The 25,668-nt window shown below is 39.7% G+C and overlaps 1 pseudogene; it reads left to right on the top strand.

The window, feature by feature from the left end:
- Positions 1 to 20,061, top strand: part of LOC147457095 (uncharacterized) — a 41,260-nt pseudogene extending 21,199 nt beyond the window's left edge.
- Positions 20,062 to 25,668: the final 5,607 nt, after the last annotated feature.

The following is a 25,668-nucleotide window of genomic DNA, read 5'->3' as shown; positions in this document are numbered from 1 at the left end:
ATAGATATGGGTGGGGAGACTCAATCAGTGAGCAGCCCCCTATACACTTATGCTATGTATAAGGTATACAAGTCAGTGGGCGCCCAGAGTCTGGGCGGACGGGCAAGGCACATGCGCCTATATCCTAACACTATGGTCCTTTTCAAATCTTGAAGCCAATCAATGACATGGCTTATCAACTCAAGTTTCCCAACCATTGGCTCACACACAATGCTTTTCATTATGTGAGCCTACTTAAGCACTAAAAGGAGAGCTACCAAGAGAACCGATTATTGAAGACCCTCCAGAAATCGAAGACCAAGAAGAGGTGCTACAACCTAAAGCTATCCTTTGGCATGGAGACAAGGTACTATGGCATGGTAAGATTATCCGACGGTATCTTATTAAGTTCAAAAACTATTCTTTTGAAGATGCTAGATGGATGCAAGGAATACAACTTAAGGATAGTATTAACCTTGTCAATGCTTACAATGCTGCACTAGAGTAAGCAAATGTAAATGCTTCTCAAATGAACAATGTTTTTGTCTTATAAGACTAATCCTTTTTTATGCACAAATTTAAATAGTATGCTTGCTTAGAATCATGTTTAGAATCACTCAAACACCAAGCAGAATTTGTCACTCTACTTTGAGAGTATGATATGGACTAAAGAGTAGACATGCTTGTGGTAGCTACGTCTCCCAAGCACCAAATGGACTAGTCATCCATTCTAAAATGATGTCACAGGGTGAAAAAGGGATCCTCTACCCGCTAAGAAATGTAGACTAATGACTAAGACTTTATCTCTTCTACCTCATAGTCGAGGAAGACTATGATTTCCAGAGAGAGGTAATGTTATAAACTCTAATATCTAACTAATCCAAATGATTTTCTCATATTAAATTGATCATTTAATGTGGGAGAATAAACGGGAACAAGGGTTAGAATATAGACATGTGCTTATGGATCTGTCTCATCACGGGGCCAAGGTTAAAGGGGTACAAATGAGAGATGGTATGTTAAAAAGAAATGCTACCTAATGGAGCTTAAAGACCTTAGGGTTAGCTTCATTAAATACCTCCAAAAGTTAGTGTTAAAAAGTCCTTTGACCTTAAGCAGTCCTTTGACCTTAAGCAATCTAGGATTGACCTTGAGGTGGGAGCCCTACCCAAGCATGAGGTGCTTGTCAGCTTGCTAACTAAAGTGCTTAAAATGTTTGTGGGAACCTTGCCCGAAGCTTGAGGTGATTTTTATGCTTAAAATGAATAAGTTTCTTGAAGTGTTCAATTCAAAGATAAACTCTCAAGAGGCATCAATGGCTTCCATGCTTGATTGACTAAGTGCTTGAAGTATTCAATTCAAACCAAATGACTTAAGGAGCATAAAAGACACATGCTTGATTGACTTAGTGTTTGAAGTATTCAATTCAAACCAAATGACTTAAGAAGCATAAAAGACACATCTTCAAAAATGTAAGGTTTTTAGTTTTTGAAACCTTAAAGGTTGTATAAAGCTTAATCAAACTGATATGATTATTGAAAAAGCAATGTAGAATTGTCTGACCATGGCAAATATTTGTATTTTTGAAACCGTAATCATGACTTTACTATGGTTAGAAATTTTCATAAGTGAATTATGATAAAAATTGATACTGTTATGGCCACTGGAAGTTTATATTGTTAACTAAATTAACTAAATAAATTGTTAAGTCTTGGTAATCATTACTGTAAAAGACTTTTATCATAGAACTCTCTAGATATTTACAGATATTTTATAAATTAAGCCTGTAATATGTCAAAAAATTAGCAAAAATTGATTTAGTGTATCTCGGGGCTGTGTGGAGCAGTGATGAGCCTGCCCAAGCCTGATTTAGCAACATATGGTGCTAGAGGGAGGGTGGGGGACTGCCTTGAAGTGTATTTAGTGCCAGACACAGCCTATGAGCCCTAAAACCTATAAATAGGTCCCCTCTTCACAATTCAACTCAGACTTAGAGTTCTGGCAGATTTATCTTGCGTATAAGAGAATACCTCTCAAAAATTACTTAGAGAGAAAAAACTCTTTGTAATTAATCGAGGTGATTAGTTTAATTTTGGTTGATTAAGAAAATAGCTTAAGTTTTTACTAATTTTTTCTAATTAAATTATTAATTAAAGAGATTAAGCATTCCCTATTATTAACTACTCTCTAAATTATCATTAGGCTGCTGATCACTAATTTATAAAGCTTGATCAATAATCTAATTAATTAATTATTGCATATTAAGCTAAAAATGATTAATTTTAGGTTGATTATGAAGAAAAATAGTTTTTAAGTCTAAATAATTATAGTATAATTTTTAGAGCTTGGTTATGCTGTTTAGAAGCCATGTAAATTAAATCTTAATTTTTTGAGTAATCTACCTAATTAATTAGATAAAAATTAACTATTCTCAATCATAAAATGAAGGGAAAATTTGTTAACACACTTAGTTAATTACACAATAATTATTAGAGCTAGGAAACCTTGTTAGAAAACTTGGATAATTAGGCCATGCGCAAAAAAATAGTTTATCTGATTAATTAGGCTATTTTTTTGGTTTTTAAGCATAAATTAAAGGGGGAAATTAACTAAATCACTTAGATAATTATATAGAAATTATCAGAGCTAGAAATCATTGTTAGGAAGCCATGATAATTAGACCATGCACAAAAAACTAGTTTATCTAATTAATTAGGCTAAGGCTATGTGTTTTTAAGCATAAATTAAAAAGGGTAATTAGCTAAATCACTTAGATAATTATATAGTAATTATCAGAAGTAGAAATCACTTTTAGAAACCTGAGATAATTAGTTCATGTACAAATAATTAGTTTAGCTAATTACCTTAGCTAATATTATTTGATTTTGAATATAAATTGAGAAGAAAAATATAATCAGAGAGTATCTAGTAAAATGAAAGGACTACCCCAATGAAGATGCCACACGGAGGACGAAGTATCACTTTTCAAAGATTTTCTCCGTTTCGGTTGAGATGAGGGCATCTCAATTCCTTAAGTTTGAATGATTGTAAGATTTTCAGTTTTTGAAACCTTAAAGATTGTGTAAAGCTTAATCAAACTGATATGATTATTGAAAAAGCAATGTACAATTGTCCGACCGTGGCAAGTATTGGTAATTTTGGAACCGTAATCATGACTTTACTACGGTTAGAAATTTTCAGAACTGAATTTCGATAAAAACTGCTACTTTTATGGCCACTGGAAATTTATACTATTAACTGAATTAACCAAGTAAATTGTAAAGTCTTGGTAATCATTGCTACAAAAGACTTTTATCATAGAACTCTCTAGATATTTACATATATTTTATAAATTAAGGCTGTAATAGGTTAGAAAAACAACAGAAATCAATTTGGTGTATCTGGGGGTTGTGTGGAGCAGTGATGAGCCTGCCCAAGCCTGATTTAGCAGCAGGTAAATCTAGGGGGAGGCTAGGGGATTCCTTGAAGTGCAAGTAACTACCAGACATAGCCTATGAGCCCTAAAAAACTATAAATAGCCCCCCCCCCTCTTCACAATTGAACTCAGACTCAAAGTCCTGGCAGATTTCTCTTGCGTATAAGAGAATACCTCTCAAAAATTACTTAGAGAGAAAAAAATATTTGTAATTAATCAAGGTACTTAGTTCAATTTCGGTTAATTAAGAAAATAGCTTAAGTTTTTACTATTTTTTCTAATAAACTATGAATTAAAGAGATTAAGTATTCCCTATTATTAACTACTTTCTAAATTATCATTAAGATGTTGATCACTAATTTCTTAAGCTTGATCAATAATCTAAATAATTAAGTACTGTATATTAAGCTGAAAATAAATAAATTTAGATTGATTTATAAAGAAAAACAGTATTTAAGCCTAAATAACTATAGTATAATTTTTAGAGCTTGGTTATGCTATCTAGAAGCCAAGGAAATTGGATCTTAATTTTTTGAGTAATCTACCTAATTAATTAGATAGAAATTAACTGTTTTTAATTACAAAATCAAGGGAAAATTAGTTAACACACTTGGTTAGCTACACAGTAACTATCAAAGCTAGGAAACCTTGTTAGGAAGCCAGGATAGTTAGGTCATGCACAAAAAATTAGTTTATCTAATTAGTTAGGCTAAGATTTCCTGTGTTTAAGCATAAATTGAAGGGGGAAATTAGCTAAATCGCTTAGATAATTATATAGTAGTTATCAGAGGTAGAAATCACTATTAGAAAGCCATGATAATTAGGCCATGCATAAAAATAAGTTTATCTAATGAATTGGGCTGAAATTATCTGTTTTTAAGAATAAATTAAAGGGGGAAATTAGATAAATCACTTAGATAATTATATAGTAATTATTGGAGGTATAAATCACTATTAGGAACCTGAGATAATTAGTTCATGCACAAATAATTAGTTTATCTAATTAAATTGAACAGTAAAATTAGCAAATTAATTTCTATAACTACATAGTAGTTTCAAAAGATTGAAAATAGTATTAGGAAGTTGGAATAATTATCTTAAGCACAAATAATTAGTCTAGCTAATTACCTTAGCTAATATTGTCTGATTTTGACTATAAATTGAGAAGGGAAATTTATAAATTAATTTGTACAATTACATAGTAATTAATAGAGATGAAAAACCATATTAGAAAGTTGGAATAATTATCTTAAGCACAAATAATCAATTTAGCTAATTACGTTAGCTAATATTGTATGATTTTGACTATTAATTGAGAAGAAAAATTAGCATATTAATTTATATAATTGCATAATAATTACCAAAGATAGAAAACAACATTAGAAAGTCAAAGTAATTATCTTAAGAACAAATAATTATTTTAGCTAATTACCTTAGCTAATATGGTTTGAATTTGACTATAAATTGAGAAGGAAAATTAGCAAATCAATTTATAAGTTAGCAAGATAAGTACCAGGGTTATAATACACTAAAATCCACCCAAAATTAATAGCCCATGAGCAGATAAGTAATTCATAAATTAATAAAGCTAAATTAGGATGTTTTTGAAGAGAAATTAAATAAAGAAATTAGTAAAATAGCTTTGATAATGATGGGATAATTATTGGAGCACAATAATACTACAAAAAATTAAGAAAAAAATATCTCACCTAGATATTTATCAAAGATACTTACTAAGTCCAAAAATCCCTATTTTTGGATAAAAGAAATATGAGAGGTTATTCGTTTAATTCTCTAATCGATTAAGTATCCTTTTATAACGCTATCACTATGGCTCCAAAGTGGACCCGGGGAAATCCTCAGTCCGATGAGGACGATACAACTCAGAAGAGGACTAGGGCGATCCATGATCATGAGGCTGCTAGGCCTAGTAGTAGGCCTACGGAGGAGATTCTTCAAGCGCGAGCGCAGCAGTAGATGGCTGATCGGTCCCAGTGGGCTTTTCATTATTCAATTAAGTCTTTAAATAGTTTAAGTTCTTTTATAAGTTAACATTGCATACGTAAGGAGTGGGTAAGAATTAGAAAAGGAATATTGACCGAAAACAGAAGGTAACTTCCAAGAAACCAACGAGCATTGTTTGTAATTAGGAAAGAATTGTTTGGGCTAAGACTGGTTGATCTAGGAAAAAATGATTGATCATCCTTAAGACAACTTATCTGAAGACACCTCTGATTCCTTGGAATATTTTACTCCAGGTGATGAATAATGATGGCGAGTCAGCCATGGATGAGTCGGTTACCTCCATGTACGTGGAGTCTTTACCCCGTGCATGTGTATGTTTTTGGATATTACTTAGGATATCGTTTTTATCCTGGGGGAACCGCCCGGTTGTATGGGAAAATGGTTTGGCGTATGGGTGCCCGGACTTTGGGTGATGTCTTTTTCCACCCCGATTTTTATGAATAAGAAATGGGTGCCGTTTTTTCACCCTTGTAAGGTGTTCTTGAGACAAGCCAGTACTAGTCAGAGATACTTTAGATTGACAGTACCTTGTCTTAAGTCTAAAGATATTTGTTTGTAAAAGAATGTTTTCAATACTGCTTTGAAGGGTTGTTTTAATGAAATACTGTTATGAAAAATAAAAGGAATTATTATTTTAATTGTGATAAGAACGTGGTAGTAACAAAGTATCATGTGTGAGTGCGGGGGTGGTAAGTGGAGATTGACTAAGGTTGTCAATCATGGACGGGTGGACCTGATTAGTCAGCTATCCATTCCCGCACACTAAAAGGTATTTAGCAAACTTCTCCAATTGGAAGTGGAGTTCACCAGCGGCTGTGCCCTCACATCTGTTAGGGGGAAAAAAGTGTTGGTTCAGGATACCTTAGCCCAATTTGTGGAAGTTATGGGACCAAAATAGTTTTAGACTTTTAATATGTTGTCCCATCTTCACTGCGAGAAAGGACTAGGTTTTCTTCTAGGGGTATAGACCCATGCCATAGTCAATGGTAAAGGTCTATTCCTTGGATTTTTCTTGTTTAGAGACTCTCATTTTTTTAAGGCCTAGAGACTTGTCAAGGATCCCATCCCACTTTGGTGTCGGCATGTTGGGGATCTCAAAAAAAAATTCTCCGCATGTGGCTCTCATGAAGTGCTTGAATCCTATTGGATAGGCTTTAAAGGGGTCCAATGAGAATTAGATGCATAAAAATAGATATTAAGTTCTTTCTCTCAAAGAGGAAAAAGAGGACACATGTCCCAATTGATATAATTAAATATTACTAGAGAGAGAGAGAGAGGGAGAGAGAGATGTGTACCAAGCATGAGAGGGGGGTATACTCTCCCACACATACACACACATTCTCTGATTGTGTGAAGTGCAAAGTGCAATAGCTCCATCTCCTTCTCCAAGCTTGTTCAGAAGTGGAGAACCTACACCAACACTCTTGGCTATGGAATGCAAATCCAACCAAGAGCTATGCTTCAATGCTTAAGCTTTCCATTTTCTTCATCTTCATTACTATGCTATTATGCTATGCTAAGCAAGAAGAGTGATGATAAGTGAGGAGCTATTTCTTTCTCCTATGGATGATTCTTCTTCCTCTTCCCTACCCTCATTCCCCGCTAGCTCTCTCCACGCTCGAAGGTGTTTGAGGCCTTGAGACTGAGGCTTGGGATAGTTAATGTTTTTTGCAAAGTTTATGGTATGCTTGTGATGAATGAAGCTGTCCATCTTCATTGCGTCACCTAGGTCACAAGGAACACAAAGATTGTATTGTATCAAGTCTCTCTTGATGGGAGAATCTATAATACAAATGCCTTTTGGAGGGCGGACTGGCTCCAAGTAAATCCGGTCCTCAACTATTGTCATGTTCTCTAATACTCTCTCTCTTGCAAAAGTATTGTTCATGCCAAGTTAATCAAGTACTATGTTTATGTTACTACCATCAATTAAGTTCACCCTCTATGTTCTCAAAGTAATCTCACAAAAATGCTCACTCGAATTCTTTTAATTCCGCTATTCTCAAAGTTCATAGGCCATTTCCATTACACTGATAATAATGACCAAATGAGAAAATTGTAATAGGTAAAGTCCACGTGAATGATGTGCTAGAGAGTATTGCACTTAAATTAAGCATAAGGTGAGACTAGTCAAGATAATATGAATCCAAGTAAGTTTTGGTAAGGTAGAGGACATCTACGTTTGTCATCGTCGTGGTACAAGAAGGCATCGTCGAGAAGACAAGCATAGAGAGAGAAAAACAAAGAAGTGTGGTTGTTCTTTTAAGGCACGAGTGAAATTCAAAGAGAAGTCAATGAAGTCACTATTGCTCTCCATGCGATGCATCTCTTCCATGTTCCTGGCTCTCGGCTTGACTTATATTATCTACCGGCTCATCCACAAGTGCCTCACTATTGCATGGAAGATTACTTTGATGTTGGTACATTTTGCCACGTTGCCAAAATGTCTGTCTCAAAAAAAAACTTTCCACATGATGCAACAAGTGCTTCCAGTAAATCGCGTGACTTTTTTATCCTTCATGATCCCAAAGGAGGTCCAACTGCTCGCATATAGCTTACGACTTCAAGGTAGTACTTTTCATTGCTTATGCTCTCAACCTATACAATATTTTCTTGACCTAAGATATATTTTTTTAGGTTGAGCATCAGAAAATGATTGGTTGAGGATGTATATGGAGGTTTTGAAGTTACAAGCTGATGGGAAGGTAGCCTCTTTTACATCAATAGTTTCATTTTCACTTTTATATGTTGTCCTTGCATCCTTATGTAGATGCTTGTTGTACTTTTGAAAGGTTGCATATGTCCAGCCATACAATCCAAATGAGTTGCAAGACATCCATAAGCCATTTGTTATCATCATTCAAGATAGTTGGATGCTGGAGATGTGTATTTTCTTTTCACAATATAACGCATGGACTGTCGACATCACATTCAAGAAAAATGTGTATGGGTTGCCATTATATGCAGTTGTTTTGCCTAATCAAGTAGGAGTCAGATTATCTGTGTGGTTGATGATGTGCACATGTGACCCTAGGACATGTCGGGAGAGCATTGCCCTTGAATTGACCATCCACATTATATTCTCAAGGATGGGTAGCATTCGATTGAATGCAATTCTAATAGGTAAGTTCCCTCAAGAGCTGAATGCTATATTGAGAGCTATTAGAGACGATGATGCTTATTGGGGTCAAGAAAACAGAGGGTGTCTAGTGCAAGTTGCATGTCATGTCTTGCTTTGCTGGTTTCATGCCAAGAAGGCTTGGCTAGAGAATCTTTTGCCCCAACTGCCAAAAACTTGCAAGATCAAGTATATTCTACGATCTCAAACCTTATGCAGTCAAAGTGTGAGGATGATTTTGAAGCTCTCTTTCAAAAAATCCTATTGGACTACTTCGAGCATGCAAATATTCAGCATTATGTATCCAACGGATGGTGCTCAAAGTCATGTATATGACGTGAGCATTGGCCAAAGTTTGGGCGCTTATTTTCCCATGCACTACAAGAGGTACTTAATATTAGCGACACTCGCAGTGCGACACTCAAATGTGAAAACCCACGGAGTTGCTATAGGCGTCGCTAAATTATAAGTAACTTAGCGACGCTCATAGTGACGCCATCAGGGGTAAAAAAATAACCGAGAGCGCCTGAAAACTCAGACCTCAGATCTAAGTTTTCGGCGCGCGCTCAAGCAAGCGAAGGTAACGCGCGCTCTCCCTCTCTCTCTCTTTCTTCTCCACGCACACACACACACACACACACACACACACAAGGAGAGGAAGGAGAGCCAGGTATGCTCCTTCCCTCTCCTCACTCTCATGTTCCCTTCCCCTGTTTCTCTCTCCCTCTCTCTCTCTCTCTCACACACACACACACACACATTGTGTTTGAGAGAGAGAGAGAGAGAGAGAGAGAGAGAGAGAGAGAGAGAGAGAGAGAGAGAGCACATGCATAAACAAAAAATGCACACACATGCATAAACAAAGAACGCACACACACATTGTGAGAGGAGAGAGAGAGAGAGAGAGAGAGAGAGAGAGAGAGAGAGAGAGAGAGAGAGAGAGAGAGAGAGAGAGAGAGAGAGCATGCATAAACCAAAAACGCGCACACACATGCATAAAAAAAGAATGCACACACACATTGAGAGAGGAAAAGAGAGAGAGAGAGAGAGAGAGAGAGAGAGAGAGAGAGAGAGAAGAAGAAGAAGAAGAAGAAGAAGAGGAAGAAGAGAGTCTTAACATCGTAGGAAACTATCCCAAGAGACCTTAAAGATCTAGTCGACGAGGAGTTGAACTCAAGACCTGTTATCCATGAGGGAAATGGCATAACCAATCCATCACACTTGGGTGATAGAAAAGTTATACCTTTTTTCTCCTTTTATTGGGTTGCACACAAACCCACGCACACACACATATGAGAAGAAGAGAGTTTAATTTAACGTCGTAGGAAACTAATTCAAGAGACCTTAAAGATCTAGCCGACGAGGAGTTGAACTCAAGACCTGTTATTCAAGAGGGAAATGGCATAACCAATCTACCACACTTGGATGATAGAAAGGTTATACCAAAGACATTAAAGATTAGGTTAGATGTAAACTTACGTTAGATTAGATTTAGGTTTATTTAAGTTAAATTAGATTAGATTTAGGTTTATTTTTAGTTAGATTTACGCTTGATTAGATTTAAGTTTATTTACGTTATATTAGATTAGATTTAGGTTTATTTACGTTAGATTTAGATTTACGTTATATTAGATTAGATTTAAGTTTATTTACGTTATTTACCTGTTATTGAAGAGGGAAATGGCATAACCAATCTACCACACTTGGGTGATAGAAAGGTTATACCATTTTCGTCTTTTTATCATTTAAGATAAGATTAGATTTAGATTTATGTTTGATTAGATTTAGGTTTATTTAAGAGATTAGATTAGATTTAGGTTTATTTTGAGTACACCGAAGGATTAGACTGCCTATGCGTTTGAGAGTGGTGTCTCGGCTACTGCGTCAGAGATGCTTAGGAGTGACCGGAACACTGCATAAGGGTCACCTAGAGGCCTGGATGATGAGCATTCATCGGACATGGTTGCTATAGTTCACGGGAGGGACATGCCAAAGTGATACGCCTACCTCATCAATCGTATGTCTGATGAGACCATTATGACCCCTGAGGGGAAGCAAGTGATGGGACGCATAAAATAGTTGTGTAAACAGGTTTTTTGACACACTGTAATCTGTCATGGTCTCTTGGAGGGATCATGATAAAGCCGCTAAGGATTATCTTATTGCGACACTGCATCGGGGATAATCCAGTCTTGATGCAAAATCTTGCTGCGTCACTTTGCTGCCACCGCCTGTCTAGATTGGTCGTCCTCTCATCCCTAATACATTTGATGATGCTTGGATGAGGAGACGCTTGGATCAGGAGATCCTTGGATGAGGAGATGCTTGGATCAGGGAGGAGAGGATGACCAATCCAGACAGGTGGTGGTAGCAAAGTGACGCAGCAAGAGTTTGCATCAAGACGGGATTATCCCATCACCTGGGGAGTGGCAGCTAGGCGAGCTTCGAGGAGGATTTTGTCCCATCACCTGGGTCATGGATTGACGGGGTGGAGAGGTGAGAGTATTAAACTCTTGCATTGAAGTATTTGTATATGTGAGGCCCATTCACATCTACACAACTAGTAGCCCCATTGGTATGTCTTTTACCCTTCAATGGAGCGAATCACCACATGTTCAATTAGGTTAGATTTAAGATGAGATTTTGGATTGAGTTTTTATATTAGAGTCTACCTTTGAGATTACGGTAAAAAAAATAGAGTTAGAGGAATGGTGAAAAGATCTACTGTGAAAAGATGTTAAGATGCTGTGAAATGCTACAGCTAGAGAAGAGGCAAACGGGTTTTGTCCACTACATGCACTATCATGTAGATGTGGATGTGTAGATTTCTTGTACCCACAAATATAGGCATTGACCAATAAAGACGAGATTATAACCTGGTGGTTCTGATCTCCGTGGACCGCTAGACCGAGGTGTGCGGGGATTGGACATGACTAGAGAATGTGAGGTAGTTTATAGTGTGAACAAAGAGAGAGAGAGAGAGAGAGAGAGAGATAAAAGACGAAGAATGTCAATAGAAGATTAAATTTGTTGTCTATGTTATAATATTTTTACCCTCATTATGAGTAGTGACGAGGATGTGGGGCCGTCCAACCGAAACACCTATCTCTCAATAAGGATCTTATGTCCTTGTAATCAATGCAAGCATGTTGTGCGACGGACAAGATGCGTTTCTTTGTAGCACGTTCACGAATTTGGCGAGTTTGATCCATCTATTATAGATCGAGTTGTTGCCAATTATCACTTGTCGGACTCTGACGCTGGCCAACAGGCAGTAATCTTGCAACCCAATAGACGTGTTCGCAGGCGCTTTGTTCAAGCATCATATGTGAGGCCACAAGATGTAGCCTCTGACAGCTCGGGGGATGATCATGCAGACCACATTCCCAACGAGGCAATGTTTGAGCCCGAGATTGATGAAATGATCGAGACGATCATGGATTCAGAAAGGCTTATCTATGATGATATGAAAAGTGAAGCCGATACGCCATTGTATAATGGAGCACGTGTGTTTAGATTGAAAGCACTCTTGGTTCTTCTCAACATGCAAGCAAAGTTTGGTTGGAGTGACACTAGCGTCACAGCGCTTTTTAGGTGATTTATTACAATTAGTTTACTTTAATAAAACTCTAAATGTATATTGATCTGATAGATTTTTACACAATTGTACCGTATTTTTATGTTGTGTAGATTTCTCAAAGAGCACATACTACCAGCTGATAATGTGATACCAGATTTCTGAGAGGAAGTAAGAAAGATTTTGTGAAACTTGGGGATGGATTATAATTCGATGCACGCTTGTCCTAATGACTGCATTCTATTCAGAGGGGAATACATAGATATGGAGAAGTATTCAAAATGTGGTTCTAAGAGATATCGAGTAGATCTCCATGGAACAAAAATTCCGCAAAAGGTTTTGCGACATTTTTCTCTGCTTCCTTGCATCAAGCATTTCTTCGAATGTAAGTCCATGGCTGCCCTAGCATCATGGCATGAGTAGAATAAATCTTTGGATGGTGTGCTACGGATTCCTGTAGATTGCACAGCCTGGAAACATATAGATGGAACATGGTCGGATTTTGCGAAGGAAGCTTGAAATAGGCCTGGCTATGGATGCCGTAAATCCATTTGGTCAAAGATTAGCATCTTACAATGTATGGCCCGTTGTCATCATCAACTACAACATTCCCCCGTGGTTGACTACGAAGAAGGGACACCTATGGCTAAGCTTGATTGTGCCGGGGCGATATAAAGTGAAGAATATGGATGTGTATCTTCGTCCACTATTGGAAGAGCTACAACAATTGTGGATTGGCATAGAAGTGGTGGATATGAGCCGACACACAGGTCGATGGAATACTTTGATCAGAGGCATTCTAATGTGGACCATGCATGACTATCCCAGACTAACAGAATGCTCAAGTGATTTACACTCCTCACTCAAACACTGTAAATCTTGGTTTTTCTCAAGCTAATCTATTATCATGTGTATACATGCAGGGCTTCAAACAAGGGGATACAGAGCATGTGTCACATGTGGACCTAGACTGAATGCACGTAGGGCGCCCTCATTGAAGAAGCAAATCTACGAAGTTCATCAAGTGTATCTTCCAGAGAATCATGTGTTACGCGATGGCTTTTTGGGAAGAGAGCCATCGCGGATGTCTGCACAAGCATGGTTAGAGCAGAAGGAGATGTGTGATGACGGATTGCCCCCAGGGATGAAGAGACTATCTCTATGGTACGAGTTACCATACTGGACCCGACTCATGATCAATCACTTGCTCGATCCAATGCACATATTCAAGAATGTGGGTAATCTACTATGGGACCATCTGACCGGCAAGAAAGATACTTTGGGAGCAAGGGTTGACCTTAGAAATGTGGATCGTATGGAGCAATATTGGCCGCAAACAACGTCCGATGGATCGATAAAACTGCCTTAAGCACCATGGATTTTCACAGGAGCCCAAGAACGCAAAGTAAAAGAGACCATTCGATCTTTGCGGACCCTCACTGGCGTAATGCACTCGCTCCGAACGTGTTTTACTAAAGAAGGAAAGCTTACCGGTTTGAAGTCACACGACTGGCATAAAATGTTTCAGGTATGTTCATAGTGGAATATATCATAGTGGGAATTGTGTAACAAATTCGTGTGTGGACTTTAATATCATTGTTGCACGTGTTTTGCAGTTTATTATACCGGTTTCCATTGAGGGATGTTTGTCTCTTGACGTCCGTAACATAATCTACAAACTTGAGAAGTTGGTGCAATGGATCTCACAAAAGGAGATCAACGTAGACTCCATACCATTCGCCAAACTAAACACTGCGGAGGTTGTGTGCATGTTTGAGAAACATTTTCCTACTATCATGCTAACCATTCAGGTGCATCTTCTTGTTCACATAGTTGATGAGGTGGAAATAGCTGGCACAGTACATTCCAGATGGATGTTCTTTTTAGAACGTTTCATGAAAACGCTCAAGGGATATGTGCGTCAGAAGGCACGTCCGGAGGGTAGCATGGCAGAAGGTTGGCTGGTATTAGAGTCCCTGGTGTACATCTGAGAGTGGCTAGACGGATTGTCATGTGCAATCTCGGTGTTGAGAAGAAGATGACGGAAGATCTAGAGGCTAAAATCAACGGATTTTGCATGCTTCACAATCCAGTGATGCAAAAGTGGATTTCATAATTTGAGGATGCAAAGCAAGAGTGACAAAGGGCACGAATCGAGTGGAGACGGGGAAAACGACCACCGATGCACTATTCAACGGGTCTAGAGAGCCTACCAACATTCATGAGCTTAAGATGGTTGCACAACCAATTGAAAAGTGCACAATAGTGCAGTGAAGAAGTGACTGAGGAAGAGTGGGAGTACTCTCGGGGTTGCGTGACCAAGGTAAGTTTGCAATGTACGACTAGTGACTTTCTAGATGTTTGAACGGCCACTCATAATCTTTTTTCGTTGTAGTATAAGTCATACACAGCATCATGGTGTAAAGGTCGAAATTTTAGGGTGGAACGGATCGACAAAAAGCGTTTTACTCAAGATTGTGGAATCATGGCAAAATTTGAACAGCCTAGTCGACATCGGTTCTCTGATGCAGATCCTGTGGTGGCGGAACTCACTTACTTCGACACGCTACAAGAGATTTTGAGGATCGATTATAGAGGATTTTTTGACGACTTGTTCGACGTGCAATGGTTCAAGATAATCATGGAGGATCACAACGCTACTGTGCGTAGAGGAGAGTCTGGTTTTCTTGAGGTGGATTCAACTAAGAAATGGATTGACCTAAGAGACACTTTCGTACTACCTGAGCATTGTGAACAAGTAAGTATGTAAATAGTTAACATGTAAGTTATGTGGCTCTGACAGGTGATATTTCATCGTACAAAGTCTGCATCAAACTGGTGGTACGTCATAGAGGTAGCCCCTCGTAGTGCACGGATGTATGAAGGCTACGATGTGCCAATCACAGCGGCATCAATGGAGGAGATCGTAGAAGATGCTCAGTCAGAAGCCGTTGAGGTGGTGCCAAACGAACATCAAGCTGCTACTCTCTATGGGGTGCATGCAGAGGATCTAAAAAATGAAACGGAGGATATCTGTTTAAGTGGAGAGCTCTATATAGATATAGGATGTTATGCTGAGATATGCGAGGATGAGAGAGAGATCTCTTAAAGCCATAATATTGTATTTGAACAATTTTGCTCCGTTTTGTAAAAACTCTTGCTCTCTAAGTACCTTCCATGTTGTATAACGCTCTTTTGATTTTGCGCTTTTACAAATTCACCCTCATTCAACGAAAACTCTCTACACAGGAATCCATCCCCCCCCCCCCCCCCCCCTCTCTCTTGGAACGCTTTTGCCTACATAGCGGGCTGATCGTGAATGGATCCAAAACCAAGGTTATGCTTGTAAAGACCCTCAATGATGAAAATCCATGCATTGTATACAACAATGAGAAACTTGAAGTGGTAGATCACTTCAAGTACCTTGGCCTTGAGGTTCCATCCAATCATAAATGGAAGGATTGTGCAATGCGTCGCTTGGAAGCCGGAAAGAGGGCCTATTATGCATTTGAGAACATGTGCAATGCAGGAGAGATCAAGTGTTGGGCTCTCAAAAAGTACCTCTTTGACACATTGGTGACACCGGTGCTTCTTTATGGAGTGGAGGTGTGGGATGGAAGCATCGGGAAGTCTACTTGGAAAGAGTTTGAGAATGTCCAAAAGCGTTTTCTCACCAACTTTCTCCAAGTCAAGACACAAACATCCTACATGCTCTTACTTCTTGAGTCCGGATTGCTTCCCATTGAGGTCTTGGGCATGCAAAGGGTTGTGGAGTACATGCGTAAGACACAACGTAGCCCTTTGCATCGACTTCCTAGAATCGCATATGAAGCAAGTCAAATGGTTCAAAAGACATGAAAGAGCAAAATACTAAGTTCCGGGTGGATGCTTGATATCAAGAAATGATTTGGAAGATGGGATGCATGTCACTTGGTCAAGGATGCGTCGATCGACTCCCAAGTTAATGAGGCCTTCTTACAACGCCAATGTATCATGGCTTGGGGAAAATCCGGAGGTTCTCGCTTCAGCCATTACACCACACACGTTGCCCCAAACTACAAATCTCTCTTCTTCTCGGAACGAGGTAACCGAACCCATTCCTATATCCTTGAGCCCATCCCGTTGAGTGCGATCCGCACCATTGCCTCCATTCGTCTTAGCTCCCATTCTCTACGCTGCGAGACAGGACGTTGGGGCACTGGCGAGGAGTGTCATCGACTTTGCACCTTATGCCCTCGTCAAGTGCGAGAGAGTGAGTACCACACACTACTTGAGTGCTCAGCTTTTGACCACATTAGGTCCTCTTTTCCCCATATATTCAGCCATGATCTCTCCCTACATACCTTCCTCTCCCAACCACGATGTGGACTCTCTATTGCGACGCTCATTTCAACCATTTTTGAGCATAGAGAGTCACTTATGAACTCCACTCACACCACGTGATATGTTCATTTGGTCCCATAGGACATATTTGACCTCCCAGGATGATAATAGAACTATCTATCTATCTATCTATCTCTCTCTCTCTCTCTCTCTCTATCTACTTGTCCATGTTTTCTACTCCATTCATTCAATATTAAGTTTAAATGTTCGTGTGTTTAATGCAGGTATGGATGATGAGGAGTTTCTTTCTTCTTTGTCACCCCAACAGAGACAGTGGTACGTGGAGCATCATCGCTCTGGTGCACCATCGTGCGTTCCTACTCCATCCGCATCTCCCTTTGTTTCGGAGCATTCAACACGCTCTGAAACTTTGGTGTCGACGAGACGATGTTCACACTCGTCTAGGCACCGGCGCTCTAGTGGTGGCGGTGGTGGTTGTTGTGGGGATGCCGCCGCCGATGCTTCGACACCGCTTCCTGTTCGACGAGGCTCTTTACCCTCCCCTTCTTTGCCCGTCCCGCCACCAGCCACAACATCGCCATCGACACCAGGTTTTGTGCGGTTGACTGCCGTTCCTAGCGGCTACACACCACTAGCTACTCCTCCAAGAGTCACTCCAGTGGACACTCCTTGCTTTGGGGATCAGACTCCAGTGGAGACACCGGACATCTGTACCCCCGTCGACACGCCGCTAGAGACCCCTGCCGGGACACCCAGGTTCATGCGTTAGCGGCGAGAGGGCTTGCCTTACTCCGTCGACTTCAGCGGCGGAATCATCTTGGATGATGAAGGCAAGAAGGTGATTTCGCGCATGCGCGGTCTTTGCTCTTAGGTGTTTAGACACTACATACAAAACACCTGGAGTGAAGTACTGAATGATTACAAAGACAGAGTCATCAGCATGCTTCATGACGAGTTTCCCGTTCCAACACGGGATGAGCGCTTCAATGAAGACGTGATGAAGGTTCAAATGCACGAATGCTGCAAGCACAAGCGTTCCGAAGTGCAAAAAGCAATCAAGCATGGGTGGAATAGACCAGATTGGCTGGCCAAATAAGATTGGAAGAATGCAAAGAAAGTAGCACGCGAGAATCCCGACAAGTGGAAGCAACAAAAGGAGGTAGCCAGAGTGCGAGTAGAGGCAGGGAGCTCGCACCACTTGGGGAGCGGCGGGTGGGCATCATTTGAGGCCGATTTTGTAAGTGTTTTCGCATTGCTCTTTATGTTTGATAGTTTAGGGTTTATGGGTTTTTAAATTCTAACATAATGGATTCTTTGTATGTTTTGATAGTGGTCGATGACAGGACGTGATCCCACACTGTACGAGCGCGAGTACGCAGGTAGGAAGGGCTTAAACGTCCTGATGGACATTCTGAGTTCTTGTAGCGGCATGGTTAGTATTAGGGTTTACTCTTTTCTATTTGTTGTATTGTTTTATAAACGTCGCTATATGTTTATACTTACAAAAAGCTGTCTTATTGTTTTTTTTTGCAGAATCCGATAGATATGCCGCTTGGACGCGATGAGACGTCTGATTAGACGACGTCAGTCTAGCCGTAGCTAGATAGCATTAGTTTCTTTTTGTCATACCTTATGTATCATGAGACGACTTTTATACGTCTTTTTGAAAACCATGTATATTTTTTCAATAATGACAATGGTGTTGTAACTATTACATTTGCAAAGTTTAACAATCAAGTGATTTTCCTATGATGTGTACAATTGTCATTGATTTACTTTCATCAATTCACGCTTGTCAGTTCTGTATCTTTATTTTGCATATCTTTATTTTTCAAACAATACGTACTATGGATGATGGAGTTAATAGTTATATTGTCTTGTGGGTGACTATTTTGGGTCTAATCTACCTTTGTACTTTTTTTCAAAGGTGAATCAATTAATGAAACATTCAATATGGTTGATGGGTGGCAAGGCATCACCAAAAAATTTTCCTCTCGGGCGTCGCATGAACGTCGCTATAGATAGCGTGCAAACGTTGCTATAATCGTTGCTATAGGCATCGCTATATAGCAACAATTATAGCGACGCATATAGTGACACTAATAGCGACGTTCCCATATCGACGCTGTTAGCGATGGTCTTAGTGACGCTGAGGGTTATAAAAACTCAATGTATTTCCGTCGTTAACAGCGTCACAAGAGCACACAACCTCTTGTAGTGATGGCAATGTGGACACTACGAATCTGGTGGAGATATTATGGTAGTATATCAAGTACACATTGCTGGATGCAAGGATAAACAAGTCGGTGCTTGACCTATTGCATGCACTTGTTGGTGATGCAAGGAGTGGAACCTGGATGTGAGGAACTCTATTGGAGTTATTCAAGCAGAAGCAATAGCTGAGCATTGATCATTCCGCGTGCATTTTTCTCATATCAGCTACTTTCCCTAAACAAGTTCATTGTGTGTATATGTCAATAATGTTTTTTTGTGTATGGCTCAAGAAAGAGTGCGAAAGCACTAGCTGGTGGGGAGAAGTTATTTCAATGATATGAGTCTAATCCATCTACTCTTATGGTGGTGAACGAATCTATATTTCTATTTAAGATTCAGAGCATGTCTTTGGACACTTGGTATCATGTGAGTTTACAGTCCTCCTATTGTGATTGCCTAGTTTGGTCCTTCCAATGCAAGCATCTATACGGAGTGCGCCTAATACTACAAAGCCATTTTCTTATGCTACATGCAATTTTGCCTATTGTAAAGGATAGTTTGCATGCAATGGTTGAACTTCCTACAAACAATGGGATGCAAGAATGTCCTCAGACTGTAGAAGTAGAGAGTGATTGTGATGGCGCATAATTGGGTGTTGACATGCATAGCTTTGAGCAAGATATGGATAGGATTGATACGGAGATAGTTTCTTGTATTGACGAGTTTAGGGATATCTTGCAGCAGCTTTCGAATAATTTGTCCACGTGGACATTGGTGCAAAAGGCTGTAGCTCTTGGACAACTGCAGATCTCTATGGAGAACTTGAAAAATCTCCATGAGCCAAAGAAGGCGAGCATGCCATGTAGAGGTAGAATTAAAAAAATTCAAGCCCACATCACACAAACATGGCTTGGGCATGGCAGGCTGTCAAGTATCATTGATCCTTTTTTGGATGCACTCGATGGTAGTCCCCAACGAAACAAGACGAGGAGACTCACAGGTTTGCTGAAGCACAAACACCAGTGAGCGTGAAATCATGTGTGCTTCAAAAAATGGCGGCGTATTTATTGTCCTCATGTGTAGTAATACTCTTCTTGTTGATCAATCTTGCATAATATGTCATCATACATGCCATGCTTTGTTGCCTTTATCTCAAAAGCATTTGGCTGCATCTTTATTGCTCAAATCATTGACCACTTGGTGCAGTTATGGGATGGCAACAACTCAACCAAAGGTTCTATCATCACGCGTGACTATGATGTGTCACTTGAAGGAAGTGAACGGCATTTCACAATGAAGCTTGATGATGGAAGAATCTACGAAAAGTTCTATGCATCAAGTATACACAATTATGTGATGAATGTGTAGGGCCTTTGCGTCCGCCATTATTACAGGATCAGACAAGAGGAGGCTTGTTAGACATATAAATTCTATGTCTATATGGTAGTGTTGTGCATCAGCCATGTAGGCATTTTGAGATATATATTAGTCATTGTAGCATGTATATACAACCGGTCTTGTTTGTGTGCGGACGATCGTGGCCTTCTTGGTCTTGTTCTTGCTACAAGAGTTTGTGTTGGGCTGTGAGCAAGCCCCTTGTCAAGTTTATGCATTGCCACTGTGTGGGTTTATACAAGGTCTTGAGAGCAGGTTTATGCATATAGTCAACCATGCATAACTAAGGTTTTATTGTTATTGCTTGTATGACATCGAGAGTAGGTGTGTAGCCGGCCTTGTGTAGACAAGTCCATGTCCAAAGTCCAAGTCCAATGAGCCCATGTGTGGCCACCCTTGAGAAGACGAGTCCGCCTTGAAATTGGCCACCGGCCACCGGCCATTGACTTCCGACCACCGGCCAACCAACCGACCGACCATTTTTTGACCACTTTTCGACCATCGTCCGGCCATAATATTTCGGAAAAAAAGAATATTCCGACGCGAATTTTTGTTTTTTTTGCGAGTGATTTTTCTTCACGTACAATGGTTTCTCCTCATAACGGGGGCCTTACAAATGTGTGTTTTTAGTACTAAAAATAACAAGGGGTAAATCAGGCTCCATACTTAACAAGAGGTAGATAGATTTTATTTATCGTCCTTGGAGGTCAAATATGACGTATGGGACCAAAGTTACATGTGATGTACTATGTGTATGGTTGATGAGTGACTCTTGATGCTTCAAAATTGTGGTGATGAGAGTCACAATGGAGAGCGCACACTGTGGCAGGGAGAGGAAAGTGTGTAGGTCTAACTCCTGGCTGAAAATGTGAGAGAAGCAAGTTTGGATGTGACCAAAAGTTGAGCACTCTAGTAGTGTGTGGTACTCAAACTTTCGAACTTGTAGTGAGCATAATGTGCATAGTCAATTTGACTCTTCTCCATTTCCCCAACGCCTTGTCTTGCATCGAAGGAAATGGGAGCTAAGCCGAATGGCTACAATAGTGTGTATCATCGACAAGGGGATAGACTCAAGCATGTAAGTGTGAGTTCCGTTTCCTCTTTCAACGAAGAGCATGGTTTTGTAGTTGGAGGCAATATGGGTGGTGTAACATATGAAGCATGACCCATTGCTTCATTCACTTAGGAGTCAATTCAAGAATCATGTAGCAAGTGTAATGCATCCCATCCTCCAAACCAGTTCTTTATGTCTTGCATCCATCCCATGCTCAAGATCTTGCTTTTATGCGTCTTTTGAACTTTTTTGCTTGCTTACCATGCAATTGTAGCAAGTCGATGTGAGGGGTTTTGACGCATCTTTATCATGTACTCCACAACCCTTTCCATGCCCATAACCTCAATTGGAAGAGATCGCGACTCAAGAAGTAGGAGCATATATGGTGTTTGTGTCTTCACTTGAAGAAAGTCTGAGAGAGAGAGAGAGAGAGAGAGAGAGAGAGAGAGAGAGAGAGAGAGAGAGAGAAGAGACTCGTAGTGTTTGGGAAAAATGTGTCTGAGCTTAATATTGTAACGTTTTTAATTTTTCAAAATGTTGGTTGAGGGCAGGGGAAAAAGGAGAAATTTCACCCCAGAATAGTGAAAAATAGTGTAAAAACTTGAAAAATTCCAGCTGAGCTATGTGCATGCATATATGCGTGCACGCGTGTGTGTATGTGTGTGTGTGTGTGTGTGTGTGTGTGTGTGTGTGTGTGTGTGAGAGAGAGAGAGAGAGAGAGAGAGAGAGAGAGAGAGAGAGAGAGAGAGAGAGAGAGAGAGAGAGAGAGAGAGTATTCATGATAGTCATTAACAACAATTTTACTGTTAGCTATTGGGTCGCTCGTAGGAGTAAACCCCATTTGTTGTAGTTGTACGATGTATGTTGAATACTTTATTAATGGACTCTTGAATTTTAGAGAGAGAGAGAGAGAGAGAGAGAGAGAGAGAGAGAGAGAGAGAGAGAGATTGAATTATCGTCCACGGAGGTCAGATATGACCTATGGGACCGGAAGACAATGCATTACAAAAAGGTTCCTTCTAAGCGAGGCAATTGTCAGATACATCTCAGTTAAGGATTGAGGGTCCAGTGGGAGGTGAACAAAAGACAAAACTCTAAAAAACCCTAAGGGGGGTGGGTGAGAGGGGGACTATTTTGGGAGTGCAGAATTCCTGAATAATGTCTTTACCTTCTCGGTAAACTGCCCATGTTTTGGCCGTTCGTGCTGCTCGTACCTTTTGTAGTTCTACCTTCTTATGCTTGAGTTGGCCGGGGGTGAGATCTTTTGCAAACAATATTTTAGTGCCCTTGAGAAGCCTTGATTGCTTAAGGAATTTAATTCGGTCCACTTTGGTCTTGAAAGTGAGGATCACATGATTGGTGCGATACTCGTGTGTGATGGAGTCGATTGTTGCTGGATCCCACACTATCATGTGTGTGTGTGTGTGTGTGTGTGTGTGTGTGAGAGAGAGAGAGAGAGAGAGAGAGAGAGAGAGAGAGAGAGAGATGAAGGGATATATTAGCACTCACTATGAACAATTCATGATAGTCTACGAAGTAGATAATTTCAAAGAAGTCCTTACAGTTTTAGCATAGTCCTAATAATCTAGCTAAAGGTCCAAATCCTTTTGTAGCTCCCTAGCATTTATCTAACCCCCAATTCTCAATCCCTATGCTCCCTCTTTAGCATGTTGATGTAATGTTTTGTCTCCTTCTAATATAATGCCTGCCTTATACTCGTTTTAAATAAAAGAATTCCTTACGAGTCTTCACGGAACGACACATCACAGTGAAGCGATTAGAACTGCATTGATGAAACAAGAGGCAAAAACTCGAAAGTCAAGATGGCGGAGAATAACAACAATTGAATCCATTTGACGACTCTCTTCTTACAAGGACCGAACATTCGGAAACCCGGTATCACCTCTCGAGTTAACCAATGTCAAAAAATGCAAGAACTTCACTTTGGGGGGGCAATGTAGAGAGAGAGAGAGAGAGAGAGAGAGAGAGAGAGAGAGAGAGAGAAAGCGAGAGAGAATATATACATACATACATATATATATATGTATATATGTATGTGTGTGTGTGTGTATATATATATATATATATATATATATATATATAGAGAGAGAGAGAGAGAGAGAGAGAGAGAGAGAGAGAGAGATTTTTTATTTTCGTCCTCCAAGGTCAAACATGACCTATGGGACCAAAGTTACATCTGATGTAGTATGTGTATGGCTGATGAAGAGTCGCAATGGAGAGCTGAGAGAGGAAAGTGTGTAGGTCTAAGTCATTGCTGAAAATGTGAGAGAAGCAAGTTTGCAGGTGACCAAAAACTGTGCACTCTAGTAGTGTGTGGTACTCAGACTCAGGAACTTGTAGTGAGCATAATGTGCACAATCAATTTGACTCTTCTCCATTGCCCCAACACCCTATCTCGCATAGAAGTGAATGGGAGCTAAGATGAATGGTTACTATAGTGATTATTGATGACAAGGGGATAGGCTCAAGCATGTAAGTGTGAGTACGGTTTCCTCTTTTAGCAAAGAACATGGTTTTGTAGTTGGGGGCAATATGGGTGGTGCAATGTATGAAGCGTGACCCACCAGATTTCTCCCAAGCCAACATTGGCGTTGTAGAAAAGCTTCATTCACTTGGGAGTCAATTGAAGCATCATGTAGCAAGTGTAATGCATCCCATTTCCCAAACCACTTCTTTATGTCTTGCATCCATCCTGTGCTCAAGATCTTGCTTTTATGAGTCTTTTAAACTTTGTTGCTTGCTTTCCATCATGCAATTGTAGGAAGTCGATGTGAGGGGTTTTGATGCATCTTTATCATATACTCCACAACCCTTTCCATGCCCATAACGTCAATTGGAAGAGATCCCAACTCAAGAAGTAGGAGCATATATGGTGTTTGTGTCTTAACTTGGAGAAAATTTGTAAGAAAACACTTTTGGACATTCTCAAACTCTTTCCAAGTATACTTTGAGATGCTCCCGTCCCACACTTCAACTCCATAAAGAAGAACCACTATCACCAATCATCAAGTAGGTACTTCTTGAGAACCCAACACTTGATGTTTCCTGCATTACACACGTTCTCAAATGCATAATATGCTCTCTTTTTTGCTTCCAAACCACACATAACACATTCATGCCACTTGTGATTGGACAAAACCTCAAGGCCAAGGTACTTAAAGCTCTCAAAAACTTCAAGTGCCTCATTGTTGTACACAATGCATGGATTCTCCTTATGGTTGGTTTTCACAAGCATAACCTTTGTTTTGGATTCATTTACAATCAGCCAACTATGCAAGCAAAAGTTCTCAAGGACAACCATAAGCTTTTGTGCATCTTCTAAAGTGTGTGCTAGAAGCATTACATCATCCGCATACAACAAAAGCATGATTACCACATTGCAAATAATGACCTCTTCAATGCCTTCTTCTTGCATAAAGTCAAGTACCATTTGTTCCAATTGATCGATGCATAGACCAAAGAGAGTTGATGACAACGGGCATCCTTATTTAGCCCCAATAGTGTTTACATTTTTTTTTGAAATTCCTCTTCCCATGCGCAATTGACACATCGCCTTCTCATAGATTCAAGAAACCACAAGCATAAACTCACTTGGCACTTGGAGTTCTTTCATCCTTCTCCACAAATTGTTACGTGGAATCATATACAAAACTTCTTATATTCCACAAAACAACAATACAATCGCTTGCCTTTCAAAACTTTATGTTTGGCCAATGGACCCCAAAATCAGACCATTGGACCTTATGTATTGACCTTGCATGTGGAGAAGAAACTAAGCATAATAATATCAGCCAAAGGGAAGAGAAGTTATCATTATGTATGGATTTCAAACGGGCACCAATGTACATTAAAATGGTTGAGTAAAAGTTAAGGATGACAAAGCTTCCATATGACGCACCATTGGAAACTACATTAATGGGAAGCTTTCAAGAAAGTTATTTGTTCGTGTGCTCCAAAGAATTCTTTGTTCTTGTGCACCAAAGAATGCTTTGCCAGAAAGCATCTCTATGGTATTAACAAAGGTAATTTATGCAAAAGGTGGTTTGATAAAGAATGTCAAGATGTTCGAAAGTCCTTGATAAAGATTGATGCAACTATGAACAAAGACAACTATCAAAGGCGTTTGCATACATACAACGCATTGATTCAAAAGAAGAGAATAATATGGGAAGTAAAGCAACAAAGTTTTCAAGTCCAAGAAAAGATACGTGCATGTGGAAGATTTTGGGAAATGTGAGGGACAAGCGGGTTGAAAATTTTGGTAACTTGAGTCTTGTGGATATGTACACACATTGTAGGCAATTACATGAGCAACCAAATGCTGAAAAATACCATTTTATGGTTCACTCCCATGTATGCCCTCTTTTTTTACTATTGAGTATGTATGTGATGGGCTTGAAAAGTTGGCCACTCGTAAAGCAAGATCTCTTAAGGTATCAAGGAGAAGATGATCAAATGGACGGGAAATTTTACCCATGAGTAGATGTGTGATATGCTCAACCTTG

The sequence above is a fragment of the Adiantum capillus-veneris genome, chromosome 5 (assembly GCF_014529385.1).
Source record: "Adiantum capillus-veneris isolate H3 chromosome 5, ASM1452938v2, whole genome shotgun sequence".
In the NCBI taxonomy this organism is placed as follows: domain Eukaryota; kingdom Viridiplantae; phylum Streptophyta; class Polypodiopsida; order Polypodiales; family Pteridaceae; genus Adiantum; species Adiantum capillus-veneris.
The sequence above is the reverse complement of the archived record's forward strand: the minus strand, read 5'-3'. Positions and strand labels throughout refer to the sequence as shown.